Source organism: Tursiops truncatus, chromosome 6 (genome assembly GCF_011762595.2).
Source record: "Tursiops truncatus isolate mTurTru1 chromosome 6, mTurTru1.mat.Y, whole genome shotgun sequence".
In the NCBI taxonomy this organism is placed as follows: domain Eukaryota; kingdom Metazoa; phylum Chordata; class Mammalia; order Artiodactyla; family Delphinidae; genus Tursiops; species Tursiops truncatus.
This window is the reverse complement of record NC_047039.1, coordinates 96918002-96939413: the sequence shown is the minus strand read 5'-3', so window position 1 is coordinate 96939413 and position 21412 is coordinate 96918002. Positions and strand designations below refer to the sequence as shown.

The window sequence follows — 21412 nt, the reverse complement described above, 5'->3', positions numbered from 1 at the left end:
GTATATTCTGAAACTCACAGAAGGTCCCATTTTAACATCTTATTACGGAAAGCAACCTTCCAAAATACCAAAGTTACGACTGTATTGAAGTCTTATAGTGACCCCTGAAGTTGTGTGACAAGGCTGCACCATCAGGGGGACAGAATCCCAGCATTCCCATCCTTTTTGGTCAGAAAGGAGAGCTGAGTAGAAAGTGTGTGAAGAGGTCTTTCCAGCCTGTGAGCCTGTTGCCAAAGCAGTGTGAGGGCCTAAGGATCTTGGAACGTCATCTTTTCTTTCTTTGTATCTGCAGACAAAATCTCTTCTAATACTTTTTTCTTTCTCAAACTCATAACATATCAGAAGGAAAACCACACAAGGCAGGACCACAGGCCAGTGTAGGCTGCTAAAGTGTCCCTTGACACTGACAACAGATTTCTTGATTAGAATGTCTACTGTTCCTTTCTCCAGAGCTTAGGAAAGGGAGTATAGTGTAGCAGAGAGCAGAGGCTCTTTAAAGTTAGGGAAGCCATGGAGAACGAACTTATGGTTACCAGGGGGGAAAGGGGAGGGAGAGGGATAGATTGGGAATTTGGGATTGACATATACACTGCTAATATATTTAAAATAGATTACCAACGAGGACCCTGTGTATAGCACAGGGAACTCTGTTCAATATTCTGTAATAACCTAAATGGGAAAGAATTTGAAAATGAATAGATACATGTATATATATAACTGTATCACTTTGCTGTATACCTGAAACTAATACAACATTGTTAATCAACTATACTCCAATATAAAATGAAAATTAAAAAATAAAGTTAGGGAATGTTCTTGTATGCTTCACATTTATGTATGCATTATTCATTCATCTATTCTGTTCACAAATATTTATGAAGTACCACTATATGCCAAGCACTCTGCCAGATTCTGAAGGATGGTGAATAAACATAAGAAAACACAACACACAATCTAAATCCTTCACAGAGCATACGTACACTCATCAGGGTAACAGATCTCAGAGTCCAGAGTCCAATGATAGAACTCTGGAAAGAGAAATATTCGTTACAGATTTCAGAAGATAGAAGCAGATTCCACCAAATGTGAGTCCTGAAGACTTCTCTGATGACCTTTGAAAGGGTTAAATATGTAAGAAACTGCTGTATTTTGAATGCAAAGGGCATATTAATATCAGATGCAATAAGAGGTCTGTAGAATATGAGAGTTGTTACGCTCTGCAGAACTCACGGTGGGAACACTTATTTCCTACAACATTCTCCTTTACTACTGATTATGGCTCATTATTATATTGAGTTGGCCAAAGGCATAGTACATGTTTCCCAATTTCCAATCATCGTATCTTTATTCTTTTTCCTTCTTAGCGTTCATAGATTTTCATTCAACCTAACTCTGATTGGCATTCTACTGTTTCATTAGAATGTATTCTTTGATGAACGAAAAAAAGGCACAGATAAATACAATTTTTAGTCAATTTTTATTGGAGTATAGTTGCTTTACAATGGTGTGTTAGTTTCTGCTGTACAGCAAAGTGAACCAGCTATACATATACATATATCTCCTCTGTTTTAGATTTCCTTCCCATTTAGGTCACCATAGAGCACTGAGTAGAGTTCCCTGTGCTATACAGTAGGTTCTCATTAGTTATCTGTTTTATACATAGTAGTGTATATATGTCAATCCCAATCTTCCAGCTCATGCCACCTCCTCTTCCCCCCTTAGTATCCATAAGTTTGTTCTTTACATCTGATAAATACATTTTTAAAACCAGTCATTACCTATGTCACTGCTCAGTGAAATTACGGTCCAATATAGGCCATTTAAAATATAAAGGATTATTTTCAGTTTTCTTGAATTTAACAGAAAATAGAACCCAACCCGAAACTAAAGGAGTTACTGAAATTTAAATTAAAATTTTCTTATAAAAGTAGATCTCACTTAACTGAATCACTCTGCTGTACACTTGAAACTAACACAACATTGTAAATCAAATATACTCCAATATAAAATAAAAATTATATTAAAAAATTTAAAAATAGACCTCACTTATTTAAACCCCCTCTAAAGTTAAAGAGGGGAAATTTTATTTAAAACATTGTAATTGGAGACGTATTTTAAAATTCTATGCTTCCACCCTAAATAGTATCTCTTGAATCCTCGCTTTCCCCATTTCCTGATTTTAAATATTATTTTTCATTGGCAAGTTTTATAATATTTTTCTACTAGGTAACAAGAACACTCAGAGTCATTAATATTGGTTATATATTTAAATGGATTTAAAGTTCACCATCAATCCGTTTCACTATGACTTCTCTACTCCTAAGTTTTTAAATTTCTTCTCTTCATTGGGTGCATTTCTTTGTCTAGTCTCTGTTCCTTAATTCCAAGGATGATTCATGCATGCTGTATGTTGAATTTCTGCATGTTTCAGGATGTAGATCTATTACCTTAATATTCTAAGGACAAACTCAGCTGGATATAAAATTAATGAGTCCAATTTCCTTCCCTCCAAACTTTATGGACACTATTCCACTATTTTCTGAGTGTTTGCTGTGGAAAAGCATAAGGCAAGTCTGAACTTTTTCCTTCTATATTATTTCTGTTATTATTATCAGTAGTATAATAGTATTGGAATATAATAAATTTACTACGATCTGTGCTCATCATTCTATATAAAAATTTTGGGCAGGATACACTGATGTTTCTTTCCATTAAAGCATTTTTTATTTTATAAAATATTTTCTTATGTGGTGGTTTTTTTTTTTTTCAAGGAGAACGCTGTCCTTGACTATGCTTTCAGTTAAGTTTATTCTACTTTGGGAAATTTGCATGTGACTTTAACCTCAGTGACACTTTACATTTTTCTTCAGTTATTTCTTGAGCTCTTCTCACCTTCTATTATGATTTAATTTTTTACTAAAATCCTTGCTTTTCAGCTTATAGCTCATTTTTTTATGCAAATGAACTATCAAGGTAACTAATTTCCTTGAAACCTTTAGGAACTAAAAAACTATTTGCTTGAACTCTTCCCCCAGGGATATATTTTCTTTTTTTCCCCATGTCTTTGACTATTAAGTATCTAAGCATAGATTTTTATGCTTATTTCTTGCTGATAATTTTTTGAATGTGACAGAATATTGGCTGAACCATTATTGTGCATGGCGAGGGGTGCAGAAGTAAAAGATGGGAAAGTCAGTGAAGGCGGCAGGATTTTTATTTTGTTGGTTTTCCAGAACACTTTCACCAGATTTAACATTTCCATTGCTGGAAATGGAAACGTTTCCTTCCGTTTTAGGTATTTGGGCGATCAGGTAGGCTCCCATTTAAACTCTGTATGTCACAGGCCTTCTGACTTGCGATCTGGTGATCATCGTATTCATTCCTCCCTTCAGATCCTCCTTCTCAGAGATGGAGTGTCAAGACTAGATGGGGAAGGAGGATTTGGTGGGCTAAATCGTGAACAATTCCAAATGCCAGTGCAGAGAGCCTGCCTCTAAGCCAGTGGTCTCACAGAGCATCATCTCTCTGCTTCCTGGGCTGCCCACAATCTAGAGTCTCCTGCTTAAACAAAGGATCACAGAATAGTCTTTTCAGGACGGTGACACTTCTAGGGAAATCTGCACCCGGTTCCAGGTTTGAGAAGTCACACATGTTCTGGGCATCCACCCCCTTGCCACGGACCAGATTGCACAAATAAGAATATTATCAAAGTTTGTGGTTTGGGGTCATAACTATTTCCACTTTCACTGAAGACAGAGTAGGTTTTATCTCTCCTTCTGCTTTTCTTTCTTTTTCTTGTTATCATTTTCATTAGATTTAAAGGAAGGATTTCCCAATCTTTACATTAACCTTTAAACCAAAATCTCTTCTTTGAATGCTCAACGGAACCCATTCTAAGAAGGAACATTTTTAAGCTTATTTATTTCTGATAATTTTCTGAACGTGAGAAAGTCTGTGCTGAACAATATCATGCATGGTGAGGGAAACTTGTGTTAGGGAGGCTCCTCTGTGCCCTTATAACTTCCACTGCTCTGCTTCCAACTAGAGAAAAGCCAGGGTGAGTATGAGAGGGAGGGATGGTAGCTGCCCTTGTGATGAGAAGAGGGTAGATGGAAACTTGAACTTGCCAGTGTGGTTCTTGAGAAACAAGTGCCCTGGTGCACATCTTCATCCTCCTATGAATCTTTATATTTACTCAGCCTCCTTCCATGAAAGTAATCATTTGGAAAAGACATATTTCCCCCTGTGTTTACAATAAGACTCATAAAAGGAAAAAATAGACCTAGAGTTAGTTCATCATGCCCTTCTCCTCTGTGCTAGTTCTGTACTTTGGACAAGCTCCACTATCAGATCACTTAGAAACTACATCTCTTCTGCTCCTACAGGACCCCTCTAATGCCCAGCACCAGGCAGAGGGCTCAGTACCACTTAAACAGTGGGCAGTCAAGCAGTGCAATTCAGGAAACCCACTGTGCAAGGTCAATCCCACCTTTTCAAAGCTAAAGCCCATTTTTTCCAAACCTCCTTCTCACTCCCTACAACTTCCCCAAACAGGATCCCTGTTTCCGGAGATAACCAGGGCAGTAGAATCTGGTTAGCTCATTCCCACAAGCAGAACCATGTGAAACAGACACAGTGAAATGGTTTCCTTCCACGTGCAGTTTAAAGCCTTTTTTTTCCATTTTTGCTTTGGACTCAACGGTCCAACCTTGCCCAGGCCTGAAGCAATATTGAAAAATTGAATGAAACGTTTAAAACCACCATGCTCAGAATCTCCATTCCATCTCTGGAGGCAGCTCCCGGAAAACATGTGTCACCTTTTTGAGTAAAGTCCTCTCTCCTCGCTTCTTTTTCCTTCCTCCGAGGCTTTGGAGGAAGCATTGGGTGGGGCACCTTCTCACCCAAGAGTTGCAACCTGCTATTTTGGGGACTTCATGCTTCAAAGGGTCTCTAATTCTGATTGGGCTGCATGTTAACTGGAAACTTAGCCACAGAGAACAGCTCAAGGCCAAGAGAGGCAGCGTGCACTTCAGTGGGTATTAGAAGGACAGCAAATACTTAAGTGCTGTTACATCAAGCAAACTGATTCGAATCCTGGCTCTGCCATTTTCTAGCCTTGTGACCTAAGACAAATTACTTGACTTCTCTGAAACTTCATTTTCCCCTCTGTAAGATGGGTTCAATATAACCCGTTTCACCTGATCATGCACATATAATAATTAGCACAGTTTCTCCCATAGAGAGTAAGCACTCACTAAATGCTAACTCATAGATAGGCACAAGCTCTCTCACTCTTGGTCTCTCTCATGCACACACACACACACACACGCACGCACATCATTCCCTGGGTACCAGGCTGCTGTAGTAAGTGCTGCGCCTGTATCCTTGGGCCAGCTCTATGAAGTTGGATCTAGTTCCACTATTTTGCAGATGATGAAAGTGAGGTCCATAGATGTGAAGTAACTCACCTGATATGGCACAACTAGTAAGTAAAGCAAGGAAGTCCAGGTTTGAACCTAGATCTTTGACTCCAAAGCCTGTGTTCTTAAATGTTCCGACTGTTTCATTTCACATCAGTCACCCAAGGTATCACAAGTTCTCTTCCTAATCCAAACCAAAGTCTTCAAAATGCATCAGGCTGATAAAGGGCCATTGTTGGGAAGCCCCCATACTGACTGAGTCACCGGATAACTCTGTGGCCTTGTGCTGGTGGATCCGTCCCCCAGATGTCTCTAGCAGAGAACTTCAACTCATTCCTCCCCCTGTGAAGGATTCTCTGACTCCCTCTATCCCCCAGTTCAGAAACATTCCATTTTCTTCTGTGCTCTCAAAGTTCTTTGTCATTTTTCTATCTCAATGAGTACTTCTAACTCATTGCACACTTGCTTTCGTGTATCTTTCTCACTCTTAAACTAGTTCCTGAGATCAAGGTCTGGGACTTATCTGTACATTCTCCATCTGGTGTCCAGAAGATCAGAGTAAATGTGAGTTGAATGAAAGATCATATGAACAGCTCCCCTTTAGCAAAAAGCAGTCATAAAACAGATGCTGGACCAAGCACTCCCCATATGTTCTCTGATTTAATTCTCACAATCACCCCATAGGGTAGGTATTATTGTCCTCAGTTTATAGAGGAGGAAACTAAGCCTCAAGGTGATGATGCAATTCACCACCATCGTACTTAGACGGTAGAGTGGGGAAGTACACCAAATTATGCCCATTCAAAAGACATGCTCTGCCCTGCTCCAAAGTAAGTGAAGAAATTAGCTTTCTCTGTAACAGACCTCATCACTCCACTTCAAATACCACTCACACAGGTACGTAAAGGCACAACCACACTGAATGGCATCCCACTATTGGTCTTTACTTCTCTTAGGGTCAGTGTGACTTTACCTTTTCTTTTTTTTTTTTTTAATTTTTTTATTGAGGAGTAGTTGACCTACAATGTTGTGTTAGCCTCTGGTGTACAGCAAAGTGATTCAGTTATACAGATGTATATACATATTCTTTTTCATATTCCTTTCCTCTCCCTTTTCTTAATAGACACAGTTTCCTTCTCTGCTTATTCATGGGAGCATCACCGTGAATCTTGTCAGCTGTTTCTTTACTCAAAACCGAGGACAAAGAATGAGGTCTGTGATGAGAAGCCAGCAAGAGAAAATGCCAGGAAAGGGAGAGAGGACTGGAAGGAGAGCAAAAGGCCATGGAAGGACTGAGGATGGAAGTCAGTTCCCGCATCCCCCGCTGAGTGGGCCCCCCAAGAGCTGACCGTCCACAGCCCGAGTGAGCCGGGCCAAGGCCCTCCCCATGTGTCTCTGAGATCATTTCTCAATTGCTCTGCTACCCCAGCTCGCCAGGGATTAGTCTGGAAGCCACTGCCTCTGCCTGGGTCTGTGTGCTTGGCCCCCAATGCCCAGCCAACCCCAGAGCTGACTCAGTTGTCCCCTCTGTGGGCCCCTTTCACACTGGGTGTGTGCCATCCTGCCTAGTCATTCTTTTACCTCTCACTGCAGAGTCAGGTTCATCTCGGCGGCCAGAGCACACAGCACAGGGCCTGACGCAGAGCGGGGGCTTGGTAAACGCCTCCTAGCTTAAGTGGCACCGAGGTGCGCAGAAGAAAGCACAGGCTGCAGACTCAGATACTCATGGATGGGAACACTAAGCCTGCCACTTCGCCTTGCTCACATCTTAGGCAATTATAGCATCTCCCAAGTCTCCTTTTTCTCATTTGCAATTGGGAATAATAACTCCTCTGATTCAGCACTGCTGGGTGAATCACAGGAGATAATTCTAGTAAAAGCAGTTTATAAACTGTAAAGTGCTGATCAATATGCAATTCTCACTGTAATCAAGTCGTCTAATATCCCACTTTGAGAGCTGCCATTCTTAGATCTTCCTAGCCAGGGACCCATATTACAGGGTCAGAGTACACAGGCCTCCCAAAGATTTGCGTTATGTGTTCTGTGTGTTCCGGGTGGCTTCCACCGTCATCATTATAACCCACCTCTTGCATTCATCATTCATTCATTCATTCATTCATTCATTCATTCATTTATATTGCTGCATTCAGAAAATATTAATTTATCACTTATTCTTTTCCAGGTTCTGTGACACAGTGAACAAAGTGGTCATGGTGTCTGTCTCTTGATGCTTATAGATTCATGGGAGAGAAGGGGCATTACACAAACATTTACATATTACTGCTGTGACAGTCCTGAAAAAAATGGAAAGGACAGGAAATCAGGGAAGTATATAATGGAGAATGAAGTATATGTGCCTTTGTGTGTGTGTGTGGTGTGTCACATGTGTGTCATGGTAGTGGGCTTGGAGGCAATGCTTAAAACAGTGAAGACTTTCCCGAGGACTTGTCAATTAAACAGCCAGAAGAATGAGGATATAAGTGAGTTAAGTGTCTATGTGTGTGTGGTGAGTGTGGAAAGGCATGGGTGTGGGGAGGGAGGTGAGGATAGTTAGACAAACCTTAGAGTCAGAGGGATCAGATCTGCAGGAAAAAGACCACTAGGTAGGAAAGCTCTCGGCAGCTTGAAAGCTGTTTGGGGGACAGAAGGGAAAAGACACTTTTTGTAAAGTCTGAAATCTGTCTCACTTTCTCCTATTGGATTAGACTGATCTCCCCAGCTCCACAAAAGGAAGAAGGAGGAGGGAGAAGAAAGGGAAAAGGACACAGAGAAGGGGAGACGCAGGGGAGGAAAAGGAGGAGGAGAGTTCTGCAGTCCCTTGCAAATCAAGAGCATTATTCCTTACGGAATTTGCGGCTACCTACTGCCTGGGTCCCCTGTCTCATCAGTGGTCCTGCCTCATTCCATCATTGGGGCTAAAAACATGGGAATGATCCTGATTTTCTCTCTTCTCTGTACCTTCAGCATCCAATCTACTTCTACTCACTAAATAAATCAGCTCTGATGTTGCCTCCAACCTGTCCTCCCTGCCTTAGGCCAGACCCTCTAACCTCAACGGTTACCACAGCCTCTCCACTGCCATCCCATCCATCTTTCTCCCCAGAAACAACTTGTGACTGATGTTTTTAAAACCTGCGTCTGCTTATGCTCTCCTCCGCTTAAAATCCTTTAATAGGAAGCTCTTGTCCTTAAGAAAAAGCCTACACTCTTTTTCTTGGCACCAGGACTAGCTACAGAATTTGCAGGGCCCCATGCAAAATGAAAATGCAGAACTTGTTAAAAAATTATTAGGAATTTCAAGACAGCAAGAGCAAAGCATTAAGCAAAGCACAAGACCTTTTCAAGTGCAGGGTGAGGGCAACTGCACAGGCTGCGTGCCCAGCAGGCAGACCCTGCCGGGCACTAACAGCCCCACACAAACAAGCCCCTGGCATCTCTCTGGTCCTGCTCAGATTCCATATTATTCCCCAATAAGCCTTGCCCTTTATCATGACCTTTTTTTCCACCTTTTGAACAGTTTTTATCAAACAGAAGTTTTAAATTTTTTATTGATTTTTTTTGTTTTTCTTAATTGAAATATAGTTGATTGACAATGTTGTACCAATCTCTGCTGTACAGTAAAGTGACTCAGTTTTACACATATATACACTCTTTTTTAATATTCTTTTCCATTATGGTTTAGCTCAGGAGATTGTATAGTTCCCTGCACTATACAGTAGGACCTTGTTGTTTATCCATGCTAAATGTAATCGTTTCCATCTACCAACCCCAAATTCCCAGTCCAGTCCATCCCTCTCCCTTACCCCCTCTCCCTTAGCAACCACAAGTCTGTTCTCTATGTCTGTGAGTCTGTTTCTGCTTTGTAGATAAGTTCATTTGTACCATATTTTAGATTCCACATATCAGTGATATCATATGGTATTTGTCTTTCTCTTTCTGACTTACTTCACTTAGTATGATAATCTCTAGTTGCATCCATGTTGCTGCAAATGGCATTAGTTTGTTCTTTTTTATGGCTGAGTAGTATTCCATAGTATATATGTACCACATCTTCCTTATCCATTCATCTGCTATCATGCCCTTGTTTTACACATGCTGCCCCACCTGCATTCTCTTTTCCTTCTGGGTTAACAACTTCTTATCCATCAAGATTCCTCCATCTCCTTCCTACCCTGCAGGATATATGGCTCGACTCTGTGTTCCCACAGCCGTGGCTTTCCTTGCTAATAGCAATTATTGTACTTCATTGAACGTGTTTATTCCATATTTTCTCAACTAGATCTTGAGTTCTCCAATGGAAAGGACAAAGACTTTTAACTCTAGACCATGAGCGCCTAATGTTGGTAGTTTCTGATATCTGTCGAGTACTTACTTAATATCCTGAACTAATGGTGCTAAATACTTGATGCATATAATCTCATGTGGTCCATGTTATTATAATGGAAGTAGCTTACCCAAAGTCACAGCTAGGAAGTTGCAGAGACAGTACTCTGATTCCAAAGTCCATACTCTTAATCCATGTATTTTACCCACTCTCAAAGTGCCAAGCAAACAAACACACAAATACAGGATGTGGCAGGCTAAATAATGGCCCTATAAAAGACATCCTAACACTGGGAGCCTGTGAATATTACCCTATATGGCAAAAGTAGGATTTTTCAGATGTAATCAGGTTAAGGATTTTGAAATGGAGAAATTACCCTGGATTATTTGGGTGGGCCCTAAATGCAATCCCAAGTGTCCTTATAGGAAGGAGGTCAAAGGAAATTACAGACAGAAGAAGACAAGGCAATATGACCACAGAGATATAGATTAGAGTGATGTGGCCACAAGCAAAGGAATGCTGGCAGCCATCAGAAGCTGGAAGAGGCAAGATTCTCCCCTAGAGTCTTCCCTGCTTACGCCTTGATTTCAGCCCAGTGATATAATTTTTGACTTCTGGTGTCTAGAATTGTGAGATTATAGATTTCTGTTCTTTTAAGTCACCAAGTTAGTGGTAATTTGTTGCAGCAGCTACAAAAAACTACTGTGTAGGATAAACAAAGGTTTATTCAGAGGAATGAATAAATGGGTGGTGAATGTGTGGAAGAATGAATTGTACATAGATGATTCTTATCAAACACTCACACACACGCACACACACACACGCACAACTTCCAGCTCCCAGGGTAAGCATTTCTCCCATTGTACATATGAAGGAATTGGGGCTAAAAGTTCAAATGACTTTTATCAAATCACCAGCTAATGGGAAAAGGATCTGGGAGTAGACAGCCAGCCTTGTGATTCCTTGTTCTGAGTTTTTTCTACTGTAACCCATTTTTTTCCTTTCTCAGTAAGAAAAAAAATCAGCTTAAGAGGGATACAATCCATAGTAAATTTTCTACCTCAAACTTTGAATCTCTGTTTTACTCCACACTTGTGCCTACCTGATGTGCAATTTGTGAGCACAGCCCACAGATCCTCAGCCACCATCGTTATGAACCCCTTGCAAGTAAGGACCACCTCTTCTTTCTGACATTATTCCCGGTGCCAGGCACAAAATCTGGTACCTAATGACGGCGAATGTTAAAAGAAAAGAAGAAATGAATAAAAGAAATCCAGTACCAGACAATAAAATTGTAATTTAGTGTCTTGTTTTCCATTTCATTGTGACTTTTGATGCCCAAGTCACTAAAAATACTGGTAAAAAATGATCTCCAAACAAGGGGAAAACATTAGCTTGCATATAGTCATAGATGCGTCTCTCTTCACTGCCAACTGAGAATCCTTTGAAAGGAGACAATGTGTTCCTGTGCCCCTGTGTCTCTCATCTCATGGGAGGTATTCAACAAACCAATATTTACTGAAACTAAAGATGGATCAAACCCCTTCCTCTGCCCTGAGCAGGCAAAGCTTTCATGCTTCTGGGATACAAATCTGACTGTTCTCTTCCTAGGACTTGGCGTGACGGTTCCAATTGGAATAGAAGTAGCACTTGTATCGTTTCAGCCACCATGCATCTCCATCACTGTATGTAATTGAGAGCTAACTCTGGCTTCCTTGGGGAGGAATTATGTATGGAAGATTCATGTCTTTGGGATGTGAATTTCCCAGTTGAAAGGCCTCTGTTAATTTATAGGAGGTCATAAATCAGCAGGAAAAGAAACATTGGCCCACAATCCATGGAAGGAAAAGACATTCTCCAGGACCAAATGAAAACCAGGCCGCAAGCCTAAGGATGATTGAAGACCCTGGACTCCGTTATCTGTTCCTAGCTGATTTGGATTGCTTGGGACTTCTTTGCATCGGCCAGGAGAAGGGAAGGTTTTGCATTGACCACTGACCGTGAATGAGAGGGATACAAAATGTTATTCGTCTGACTATACGTTACAGATGCGCCATTTCTGCTCAGAAGAGTCATGCCATGCATTGCATCATTTACCATGATCCTGCCGATTGGCTGCAGCCATCATGGTCCTTGGGGCCAAGATTTGCACTTGTAAAGGACAGATCACATTCAGATATGGATTTAAAACTAGGATTCTTAGCTTGGGCCAAGGTGTTTAAAAGACTGCTCTTGTGGGCTGAAAGCAAGGAAGAATACAGGTGGAAGGAGTCTATGCTTATCTGGGACATTGGTTACTAAGGTATATACAGAAGTCAAAACTCATCTAACTGAATACTTCAGAACTGTGTATTTTAATGCATGTACGATGATCAGAAAAGGCCAGTGAAATTGCTTCTAGATGCAAGAAAATGGTTATTTACTTATTAGAAACTAATTGCCTAGAAATGTAACTATCTCTGTGTAGTGTGTGATTTCCGATCAGGGCCAGAAATATTTCTTGAGCGCCTGCTAGTATGGGTCAAAATCTGTGTTAAATGCTAAAGATAGGAACTCCCTGCCCTCAAGGGGCTTCTGGGCCAGAAGGGGAGGCAAGGCATATGAACAGGCAATTATAATATAGTCTGGTAAGTGCTATGATGGAAGAAACACGGAGAAGAGGCTGTGGGAGCAGAGACAACCCATTCAACCCACTTGGAAGTCAAGGGTAGTATTCCTGGCACTCAAAGGATGAGTAGAAGTCTCCTAAGTCAAAGATCGGGGAGGGTAATTGGAATAGGGAAGGGAGATTTTGCAACGGAGCAGACAGTAGTGTGAAATAACAGTTTTTTTGTTGTTTTTTGTGTTTTTTTAATCATTACGAATAGTCACGGGGGAGAGGGTTGGATCAAAAAGTATGAGGTTGGAGGGGGCAGTCAATGAGCCTGGAAATGTTTGTTAAGGAACAAATTTTTTCCAGATGAGAGTTTGTCTCAGCTGAGCTAAAGGAAAGTAAACTAGAGGCTGTATCCACATTTGCGTAGACACGGCGACAGAGGATACTATTTTGTTCTATTTTACCCTTTGAGATGGCAGATTAAGAAAAGAAGATAATGAAAACAGCATTAGATAGGGGTGAATGAGATAGATGGAAACCAGGAGACCTGGGTGCCAGGCCCTTCTCTTGCATGAAACTTGCTGTGTGACTTTGGGCAGGTCTCACCCTCTCTGAGCCTGTTTTCTCACCAGTCAGTTGGGGAGAATAATAGCTATTTCACAAAAGAGTGAGATGCAGAGATATATTGGGTAAAGCACTTTGGATACTGTAAAGAGGTTGTTTTGGTATAAATTCACTTATACAATTGATGAGAGGTGCAGGAAGAAGTTGAATATATAAAAAGGAGAACATCTATATGAAGTTCTTTCCAACCTTTCATTTTGATGTCCCTGGCAGATGACCCTGTGGGTGGCAGATAGGAAGACCTTCATGGGGAGGTGACTGCCTCAGTGATCATGCATATATCAAGCTAGACATTCAGAGAAGAGAACTAAGAATGCCCAAGAGAGGAAAGAGGCAGCACAGGGAGATGTGGGCTGCTCAAGTGCAAGGGCAGGGAATGGTTTGCGGACTTGCTGAATTTTGTGGCCCCTCGACAAGGTTCTTACAGATTTCCCCAGTGTGGTGGGACATTGAAATCATGTCACATCTCCTGCTCCAGGGCCTTCACACAAAGTGGGAGGCGGGCCTATAATTCCGTGGGCAGAGTCCAGGAGTGGGCATAGCATTTGGCCCTGCTGAGTAGCCCACAGGATACTAAGAGACGTTGAGCTCCTCCCCTGTGCCTTCACTGACCCGTCTTAATGCTCTGTTGAGACTCAAATCCTGTTTGTCAATGGAAGACCCCCAACCCTCACAGGGGTCCCCCATTGCTGTCCTGTGGGAGCCATCCAGTCCTGTCCGATTGATTGATTTCTCCGGATACGCTGAGGGTGGTCCTTGGGGGAAGGGGGCCTGGCAGGATATCCCCCCATATTCTTAGCTCATTTGCCACTGTGCCCTTGCCAAGTTTTGCTTCCCATTGCATTTCATCAGATCATTTCTTAGTCTGTCTCCTTAAGGCACATTCAAAGAATCTGAATTAAGCTTCAATCAAGCCCCTGACTTCGCCCAGAACGCATTGTTAGGGAACTGGCCTGCAAAGGCAGCCCGGGCGCTGTCCCAGACCCCGAACTCCCTTTCCTCTCATCCTCATGCTCCTTCTCATCATTCAATTAATCCTCAGCCAGTTTTCCTCAGTAGCCCCTACTCTCCTGGTCACTGGGCAAGCCCTTGTGTGTCTTGAACAGCTATGCCAAGAATCTGCCCATCAGAGCCCTTCTTTTCTGCTCACTGCAGCCATGAGACTTTTGTCTAATTATCTCTGGACCTGGAAGCAGTTTCATTTTCTGGAGAGGCACATAGGAGCTCCAGTCTCCAGCTTCTCGTACACCAAAGACAGACCCCCTATAAGTGCCTCCCGTCAAATGCTCCCCACCCCCACCCAAAGCAAATCCTTCTCTGAGACAAAGGAGAGAATAAACTTGCAATATCTTATTCACAAGTCATATATCAAAGTAGATGAGTACAACCCTTGTCTGCTTCCACAGCCTGCTCTAAGCTGACAGGTTGTTAGCAAACATTCTCGAAACACCAATAAGAGCTTTCATGATGTGGCTGTTGGGAACATGGGCAATGTCTGCCTATCAGAGGCAAGCAAACTAGCCCCACGTCTAATGAGTTATCTCCATCCCCACTGCCATCACTCCAGCTTCGGCCACGTTAGCTCTTACTTACTTGACCCACGACAGAAGCATCCCACATGGTCTCCCTGTCACCAGTTTTGCGCCCTGTCATCCATTCTCCTCTTGGCAGCTGGAGAGACTCTTTAAAAATGTAAATCACATCTCATCTCCCCTGCTCCTACCCGAAGTCAAAACCCACTTAAGATAAACTTAACCTCTTTAGTTCTGCCTATAAAGCCCAGGGGCTTTGCTTTGTTCCTGCCTCCCTGTCCACACTTGACTCCTGTCACTCTGTCTCACCCACTCTGCCCCAATCATATCAGTACTCTTTCAGTGTCTCAAATTCCCAGACTGGTTCCCTGCTAAGAGCCCTTACAGTTGAAGCTTCCCTTTTCATGGGATAGTCTCTCTTCTGATGTTTATATACTAGGCTCCCTCTTACCATTCAGACTGAAGATCTTCAGAGGCGCTTTCTTTGGTCACCTAACTTAGATTACTTGACATATAGAATTAGGCAGAGCCATATGAAGTTGCTGTTTGGTGGGTTGAATATTGGAAGTTTCATAAGGAAAGCTCTGTGCCCATCTGTTTTATATAAGTAGTGAGATTTTATACACGTTTGTGTTGTTCACACTGTATTTATAGAGTACGTAGCATTGTGTCTGATACATAGTAGGTATTTAAGCAAAGGTAGTTGCTTTGCCAAGACTGTTGTCATCCCCTTCATCATCATCATCATCATCATCATCATCATCATCATCATCATCAAAGTCATGAAGAAGATGCAGAAGATGAGGAAGATGGAGAAGCAGAGGAAACCTCAGCATTAAACTGGTCTGGGATACAGGAGGTAAGAGGTCTGAAACTTAATCTTCCATTGCTGACAAACTCTGTGATCTTGGATAAAGCAGTATGTTTCAGACATAACACAAAGGTTGGATTTTCAAATGAGACTCACAAGAAACAAATCTCTTACCAAGTATCAAGCTTTACAAATCATTTCTAAGCTACAAGTAATCATGGGGCCCAGGGAAAGTGGGGAGAGGCTGGGACAGCCAATACCACTTCCCGGGCCCTTTCTTGTCATATTAGGACTTGCTCTGGCCCAGATTTAACACACAGGTCTCTAAAAGATGTATCCAAACACGTTGCTTACATGAAAGCCAGCTCTTCTAGTCACGAAACATTTCCATTTTATACTCCTGCAGTTACATAGCTTAGGTGACATTTTCCAGGGTGCCGTGCCCCGTGAATCAGTAGATTCCAGGTTTATTTACCATAAGCAATCTTAGAAGGGTGAGGTACAGGCTGCTAAAAGGATCCCAAAGATAGAAACTCTGCCACTAATAAATACCATCAGCGGTTTCCCCTGGAATCCTTAATAGCTTATTTACGAGGAGATTTGACCAGGTCACATTTCTTCCCCCAGGGTGTCCCCAGGAAAGGGAAAGACTATATCGCAGGCCTGTGTAACCCTTTCCTTCCCATTTTTGAAGGAGGCAATTCCCTCATCTGTAAAATGAAAAACTTGTTCCACATATCTGAGGACTTAAAGGGTTCTAAATGTCATTGAACTTGTGATAAGTGAGGCTATTTCCTGTCACAACATATACCAGGCAGAAGCCACATAAGTAGTATGTAGTAAAAGGGATTCCCCACCATGGGGACTGTTAAACTCAACCCTGGAAGCTCCTTCTTACTTCAAGATTACTGAGCAAGCAGGGTGTAATGAATGGGGTGTGAGCTCTGGAGTCAGAGAGTCCAGGGTTCGAGCCTCAGCTCTAGAATTTAGTGGCTCTAGGTCTTCTGGAAAGTAGCACAAGGCGTCTTAAGTCACTGTTTTCTTACCCATTTGCTCACAATGATGATATCTTCCTCCTGGGACTGCGCTGAGTTTCGAACGAGATGGTGTGTGTCATCACGTGCACCATGGTTAGCACAAAGTGGTTGAAGTCATTCATTCATTTATGCCATTGGAGGCTTCTACGATCTCCCAAGGCCTTGCTATATCTACAATGTCCACAGGGTACAAAAACAGAACAAGAGGATAAGAGGTAGGCACACTCTGGAGGGCGGCACAGATAGACCCCTAGTCAACCACACCTCTTTCCGTTTCCACTATCTTGCCTCTAGCTCCAACCCACTGCACACACAACACCCAGAGCAAACTTCTAAGCTGAACTCTGGGCATTCCACGGCTAAACATTCTCCAGCAGCTCCCCATCCCTTTCAGGAGAAATCCTAAACTCTGCCTCCCCGTATGCAAGGCTCTCAGGGACTAGGTGGCTGTCTTCCTTTCACTGAGCCCCCAGGTTAGTTAGGGTAGACAAAGTGCCGGAACAGATAATCCCCAAATTTCCACAGAATGACACAGCAAGAATCCATTTCTCATGCCTGCCACCATCTAACGTAGGTTGGCTGAGAAAGGGGTGATTGCTTCAGGCCATAACTCAGAGCCCTTGTTTCCTTTGGTCTCGTGGGTCACCCTCCTCTGGGTTCTCAGAGTTCTCTCTGTCTGCCAGAATATGGGGAAAGAGAGAAAGGATTGCTCACGAAAATGTTTATGGACCTGGAAGACATGCCTATCACCTCCTGCCCCATTCTGTTGGCTGGAAAAGGAAATCAGAATATTGCTCCATCTAACTTCAAAGGAGGCTGGAAAATTTGATATTGGTGATCATTCTCATTCTTCGCCCTCTTCCCTTACAATTGACATGGGAACAACACTAGACCCCTTCCATCGTTCTGCCGTACCATTCAGGTCCACGTCTCCATGCTTCTGACCCTGCTGGTCTCTCTGTCAACAACTCTTTAGGTAAACTTCTTTCTGCCTTTCAGTTCTTGTCCAAGCATTACCTTCTCTTCAAGTCTTCCTTTATTGGGTCTAGAGCTAGAGCGACTTGCTCATTCCTCCTTAGTATCTCTAGACTTGGCCCACACTGTCACTCTGTCCTGTGGTTTCTTTGTGTGCTGGCCTCCCCTCTAGAATTTCCACTCCTTCTGAGTAGAGTCCTGCTCAGGCATCTCATCAGTAAAGCCAGAAGAACATTCGCTCTCCGTATCACCTCACTGTAAAGAACTCATGAATTAATGGATATAAAGTTCTCAGTCTGGTGCTTGCTACACACGAGGAGCACGCAATAAAAGACTAGTTTTTGCTGTTATCGTATCCTTTGGATCTATTCTGTGGATGGGAACAGAAATGCTCTCCCCTGACTTTAAGCAGCCTTGAATTAGGACAGAGAAATTTGCGCTGTGGGTACGTGGCCTCCAGGGAGTGGCCTGGACAGGCAGAGAGGCCTCGGTGAACTCCCATGGCCCTGGAAGTGTTCCTTGAGTGAGGTCTGGCAGGGGCAGAGAGAAGCTGACAGATTAAATGATTCAGTCTGCTTAGCAAAGCAAACGTGGTTCCAGGAAGTTAGAAGTAACGCAGAATGGAAGCTCCAACTGCCACTGGGTGGAGGATTTTTTTTTTTTTTTTTCCAAATTCAATTTGTTTTCACTTGAGCTGCCTCATTTCATCAACACAGCTCTTTGGAACATTGGCTAAAGTCCCTGAAAAAAGTCTCCCTTTTAAAGTGTTTTTCTTTGTCCCACCCCCACCCCCCCAGGCCTTCTCCTTAGTCCCTCAAATGCAATAAAATTTAAACACTTGGAAACCTAGAGAAAGTCCCCACAAAACACCAGGTCAGCGTAGCGTGCATCAGTGTAGGCCTGCAGATTGGCTGGCGAAGGTGAGACTCTAGGGCTGGATGTAAAGTTGCCATGAGCAGCAGTGACTACAGTTCAGTCATTAGCCAAAATGGCCCTGTGGTTGATAAATGGCCTTCTCTTCACAAAGACCCTTTCATCCAGGTCAGTCCTGCGTGAGGCTCTCAGTGCCTCCGCATTTCAGCCTCAAGAGGAAGGAAGGGGAAAGAAACAGCCCCTCATCTGAAGCAGCACAGAAGGTTTCTCAATCAAGAGTCTGGGTTGCAACCCATTCTCTGCTTATGCATCTGGGCCATGGACACTCACTCCATTGCTGCACCAACATGACCGCATGACCAGGGCAAGGGCCAAAGTCAGAACAGGTCGTGCAGTTTCCTCCTTTATGACCTGGAACTTCTTTAAAAAGAGAACAATAAACCAAAGAACCCTGTTTGAACTGGCCCATGAACGAGTTTGAGATGGCCTAACCCTTCCACTTCAGAACCAGCTAATTCCAGACCAGCTCTGGTTCCTTCCGAGTATGACGCACCCCAGTATTAGTTTTACTCCTCTCTGCTGGAGGGGAAATACATAATGTCAACAGAAAAAGACGACATAAAGAATATTTTTATTTTTCCTCTCTGCTGCCTCTTCACCTTTTTTTTTTAGTCTTTATAAGAACTTGGCAGAGCTGATCAATTAAGCAGATTTTTCCACACAAAGAATATAAAGATTCATTGTAAACTGTAAGCAGGAGGTAACGTGACTATGGCAGTCTAGTTTAGGAAGATAATTTTATTTTTATTTAATTTTTCTCTCTAAAATATTAGACATCTAATGCCTACAGATGTGAAAAATTGTTTGCAAGAAAATACCAAAATGGTAACACCACCATTTTATTGGTATTTACAAAGAGACCAGCACTCTGCTGTAATCCTCACACAAACCTGTAAGATCTCTTTGTTCAGAGAAAACGGAAGCTCATAGAGGTGAGGAATTTTGCTCAAGGTCCTACAGAGAGAACGTGGCAAAGCCATCAATCAATCAACTTTGGCTTAGCGGACTTTAAAATCTACTCACACCTGTAACTATGAATCTCCTCTTCTCACCATGCCCTTCTTCACAATGGCGGTATGATCTGTATCTTGGGGCTGTTGGGAGGATTAAATAGAATCTACTTTCTGTACCTCTTTGGTGGTTGTATATGAAATTCTACCGGCATAGAGACCGACACCTCAGTTGTTTGGAGAAGTTTACGGCAACAGAGTGTTGCAGGGGGAGGGTGTAGAAAGAGAGAGCAGCATCTTTCTGGTTCCCATGCACCACGCTCACCCTCTGTTAGGCTGGGAACTTGGTCTTGCCACTGTGCTAACTATGTCAGAGGACTAGTGATAAGGCTTGGTTCTAGGGCCTCTCTCAATGTCTACTATATAACTGCTTTTCAGTAAATGTTGGTTAAGATGTCAGCTGAGGTTTCTTGACCTTTGAGATCTTAGCAAAATTAGCTAGACGCCTTCCCCACCTGTGCAACCTGTGGACATCCAAGGCTTCTTCTCCACTACTTTTGCAAATTTTCAGGAACCCAGGAGCTTCTTGTCTCTAAGGATCTTGTTTCTAGATGGATATCTTTGTTCTCTTCCATAAAGACCCAGCCTGGGGGCAGGGGCAGGATACAACTATTTCTTTGAGTCTCTGAAACTCCACTCACACATCTGTGGAAAGAGTAGACTTCACTCAATACTAGAGAGAGGGCCTCCAGCAAAGAAATATCTACTGTCATCATGAAAACAACTGTGAATGGAACAGAATATCACCCATCTAGAAATGTCCTCCAACCACCTCACTACCAAGATAGTCCATCGATCCTCTATAGCATCCAGTATCAACCTCTCTCTGTTTTCCTAACTTCCCCATTCTTGTCCTATGTCCTCCCTTATTTCATGTCAATATTCATCTCTGAACCATTCCATTTAAGGAACAAAATTGATAAATACATTCCTAACCCACAGAAAGCTGACACTCTCATCCATGATCTTTTGGCATTTACCAACGCCCACACATTGAAGATCTCACTTACCTCAAAAGGATTAATTAATCTCCACCTACCCTTCTTCCCAGGAGGCATTCTAATACTGAATATTAGGATAATAGATAAATAACAAAAATGTCTATACCTCTTAAGTTACACCAGGCACTGTTTCAAGCATGTTGTATTTATTATCTAATTTAATCCTCACAACTCCATGAGATTGTTATTCTATTCCCATTTCACAGATGGGAACTGTGGCAAAGAGAGGTTAAGCAACTTGTTCGAGGTCACGGAGATAGTGGTAGACCTGTGATTCAGTCTCTGACAGTCTGATTCTGGAGTCTGCGCTATTAATGTCTTTAGACTTATCAGACAGAGAGAAAGATGGACAGCCAGATATTTCCCTCTCTCAACTCAGTATAAGATAAAGTAATGTATTTATTTACAAAACAAATGAATGAGTAAAATTTGAAGAAAAACTTGGGGGTTTTGGAAAATGTGTAAAAATTGTTAACCACAAAAAGTAGGACAGAAACTGTCAGGGTTAAAAAAAATAATAAGATCTAAGAGGGTAGTTGCAGAAGGAACAGAGGCAGCCCCTGGGACAAGCAAGCATCAGGAACATTGATCAGACTCCGGGAAGTTATGTGCAGGCGTTAAATTGGGTCAGGGAAGGATTGTGTTTTAAATCGTATAATCTGTCTTCCATACCAGCAGGAAAAGCACCATGGCCGCTGCACAGACTGTTTCCTTTTGGAGGCCTTTGGGAGGAGATGGAGGTTGTAAAGAGACAGGAGGAGAGTGCTCTCCGCCGCATGAAGAAGACTCAAGTGGGTGCAAAGTAAGGGCCCCTCATCAGAGGCGTAAAGTCAGGAAGTTTTCCACTTCCAAGCAATCTTTGTTTCCTACTTGGAAAGCACTGTAGTGCATCTACATCTGGACAGTGATGTCTGTTATAAGAGTACAACTCTCTAATCAAAAGTCAATGGACTGTGCAACCAGGGCTGGGGTGTCTTAACGAGTTCGGGGAGTTACAGTTCTCTCCCAAGCCTCCTTTTTCTAAACACTTTGCTCTTGTTGACAAAGGAAAAGTTCAATCATCCTGAATTTCCAGACCCATTATTAAGGAAGAGAAGGAAGATGACTCTGGTGGTTAGGTTCTCTGACATTTGACATGGTTTAAAGATC

General features: G+C 42.5%; 1 long non-coding RNA gene across 3 annotated transcripts in view; it reads right to left on the bottom strand.

Moving 5' to 3' along the window:
- The window catches only part of LOC109551961 (uncharacterized), a 201988-nt gene that overhangs the window by 15113 nt on the left and 165463 nt on the right, over window positions 1-21412 (bottom strand). For 2 of the 3 annotated variants that reach the window (XR_012332650.1, XR_012332651.1), the window contains exons 2-4: window positions 19718-19907; window positions 16354-16515; window positions 10847-10969 (exon numbers count right to left, since the gene is read on the bottom strand). This is a non-coding gene — a long non-coding RNA (uncharacterized lncRNA). The remainder of the gene's footprint in view (window positions 1-10846; window positions 10970-16353; window positions 16516-19717; window positions 19908-21412) is intronic. The other variant, XR_002178665.3, reaches the window with a different exon arrangement.